We start from the raw sequence: 3,663 nt of genomic DNA, 5'->3' as shown, positions 1-3,663 counted from the left end.
ATGCTTAGTTCTAGCATGTAGAACTGGATTTTGAGTGAGCATTATATTACTCAAGTTGTCACACCAGATTGTAGGGGGCTGAGGTATACGAATGTGAAGTTCAGAGAATAAGTAATGTAACCATGTGAGTTCAGCAGTCACATTAGCTACACTCGTATACTCAGCTTCTGTACTCGAGCGAGATATGGTCTGTTGCTTCTTACTCTTCCAAGCAATCAGGTTTGAACCAAGGAAAATGGCATAACCTGAGGTAGACTTCCTGTCATCGGGGTCTGAAGACCAGTCGGCATCACAGTATGCAACAAGATCATGGCTATCTGGTTTTGTGAATCTGAGACCGAAGTCCATAGTACCACTAATGTATCTTAAAATCCTCTTAACAGCCTGCCAATGAGTCGATAGGGGCCTTTGCATAAACTGGCATACCTTGTTAACACTAAACGACAACTCCGGTCTTGTAATTGTAAGGTATTGCAAGGCTCCTACTATGGATCGGTATAATTGGACATCAGCAAGGGGTTCCCAATAGTGAGCGGATAAGCGAAGACCACTTGTCATACAAGTAGGAGATTTCTAAGATTGAGGATTTATATCAATTGGGAATAGAATTTCGGGATTATAATCATATGCGTCATTTAATTTCTTAAGAGAAAATATAATGACATGAAATGATTTATAGACCATTCATCCAATGATATGTTATTGAGCTAATTCGTAATGAATAAGCTAAGAGGAATTAGGATAATTTCGTTTATAAATAAGAATCCAACGATGCTTCGATTAGCGAATGTCAAAGTAATCTTATTTATACAATCTTCTTGTTTCATATCGTAAAAATACTAGTCTAAGGTGTCATCAATTGATGAACAGCTAGATGTCGCATATACAATATTTATCTTTCGAGATCTAACACTATTATGTTAGTCTAATGGTGAAAATCCATTAGGGATTTATCTCATTAGAAAAACAAATCAAGTTAGACCAACAATGAAGATTCGAAATTAAACTACAATTTAATAACAGAAAATAACATGGTTCAATATAAATATAGAACTACACAAAAAATCAGAAGTTAATTCCATGAAAAAGCATGAAAATCTTGCTGAACCTGGATCTCTTTCTCTGAATCTTTGATGCTGAAACCTCCTTCTTGCTGAAAGTCTTTCTTCACGATCTTCCTCACTATGATTGAGGTATCACTTGTTGTGTGTGGGCACTACTCATACACTAAGAATTTCGAAATTTAAGGAAGAAGAGAGAGAGTGGGTTAGGCCAAAGATAGGGAGAGAGAAGGATCAGGTTTTTCTGAATCAGAAGTGTCAGAAGACAAGTGTAATTTTCCTGAAGCCTTCACTATCTATTTATAGCATTCCACTAGGGTTAGGTTTGAATTATTTGGCATTAAAATAATGAAAATATCAGTTTAAATTGCGTACAAAAGTGGCCAGGCCTATATAGTGGATTTGGGCCTCACTTTTTGCAATTTTGCAGTTTTACCTTTTCTGCATCTGATTTTCTCAAAAACGCCAATTTTCTAATTCAACCATTTAAATGCCAACTCTAACTATTTAATAACTATAAATAATTATTAAATAATATTATCATTTATCATATTTATTAATTGATCCATACAAAGTATCATAATTAACAAATATGCCCCTATAAACTCTTTCTTTACAATTTCGCCCTTAGTGAAAAATTCACAAATAGACATAGTCTAATTTGAGAATTATAATTGATTAATCAAAACCAATTATATGAGTCTTACAAGCAATATTATCTCAACTAGTGCGGGGACCATGGGTCTATATAACCGAGCTTCCAATAAGTAGATCAAGAATTTAGCACTAAAATTCACTAACTTATTAATTCTTCGTTGAATCCACGCATAGAACTTAGAATTGCACTCTCAGTATATAGAATGTTCTATATGTTCCACCATATAGACACATCATTAGTTATCCATTGTTATAATCCTAATTTGATCAATAATCCTCTATATGAATGATCTACACTGTAAAGGGATTAAATTACCGTTACACCCTACAATGTATTTTATCCTTAAAACACTTGACCCCGTATAAATGATATTTCAGCTTATGTGAAATGAGTACTCCACCATTTATGTTCGTTTGGTCAAGCTCGAAGGAGATCATCCTTTGCTTACTATTCGCCAGATAGAAGCTATAGATTCCATGTTTATGCTAGCGCTCCCACTCAATTGCACTACCGTGTTCGCAAAATATACGTATCACCCTGACCTAAAAGTAGGCTTAACTAACAAATCAAAGAACACGAATAGCTTCTCGAGATTGAGCCTAATCATATCAGGATTAAGATCATTTGATCTAGGATCAACTAGGCGATATTGACTTGAATAGATATTACGGTAAGTTTAATAAATCTAAGTCAAAGTTCAATATCGGTCCCTTCCGATGCATACTCCATGCATCCAACCTGAGCTTTACTTTAACCAATGCTCTGGAAAGAACATAGCATTTCTCCAAATGCAAGTAAACTCTTGTTGTAGATTATCATATCAGTAAAACCCTATGTCTGATAAATCTAGGAAACTTTATTCACATAGTCATGTTTACTTTCCAATGTGTTGACAGCACAATAAACAGGATCAAGTATGTGAAAAGGGTTTCAGATGAATTCATACATTATGTACATATAATCATGAAATAAATCACGTGAACCATGCAACATTAAATGTTATTTCTGATCTATATTAATAAGTAAATCTGATTATATTGAAATGAGTTTTATTTAGGGCATAAAACCCAACAGGTCTAATATTGGGATAACACTTACAACCAAAGGTTTTGAAGGTGGAGTAATCGGGCTTAGTGTGAAATAAAGTTTCCAAGGGAGTTGACTGCTGCAATAAAGGAGTAGGAAGTCTATTGTGCAAGTATACAACAGTTCTAAATGCTTCATCCCAAAATTTAAGTGGTAGGGAGGCTTGTGCAAGAAGAGCAAGGCCATTTTCCACAATGTGCCTATGCTTTCGTTCAGTAAGACCATTTTGTTGATGGGTTGTAGGACAAGGGTGCCTATGATGAATACCACATTCAGAAAGGTAATTGGTGAAGGATCTAAACTCTCCTCCCCAATCGGTTTGGAGACTTTTAATGTTTTTACCAAGCTGTAATTCAGCTTCTGCCTTAAAATGTTGAAAGGTTTTGAGGGCATCTGACTTGTTTTTGAGAAGGTAAAGCCAAGTGAATCTAGAATAGGCATCAACAAAGTGAATATAATATTTATAGCCATTAAAGGATGGTGTATGTGATGGTCCCCAGAGATCTAAGACCACCAACTGTAGGGGCTCAGAAATGATAGTTTGAGATGCCTTTGGGAAAGGAAATTTATGGATTTTACCAAGACAGCAAGCAGAGCAAACAAAAAATTCAGATTCTTTATTAACACTAGAAATGTTACAAGATTTTAATACGGTTTGGACTACCTTCTCAGAAGGATGGCCCAACCTATTGTGCCATAGAGTAAATTCATTTTGTACATTGTTGTTACACTTAAAACAATTAGACACTTTGATAGTAGAATCATTTAGTGTAGCAACAAAGGTACATTTAGAATTTGATTGACCATGGCTGCTGCAAGGAACATTTCTGGTTTGCTGTTGACTTTGCTGCTGTAAGT

This window comes from Cannabis sativa, chromosome 9 (genome assembly GCF_029168945.1).
Source record: "Cannabis sativa cultivar Pink pepper isolate KNU-18-1 chromosome 9, ASM2916894v1, whole genome shotgun sequence".
NCBI lineage: Eukaryota > Viridiplantae > Streptophyta > Magnoliopsida > Rosales > Cannabaceae > Cannabis > Cannabis sativa.
Note: the sequence above shows the minus strand (reverse complement) of the source record.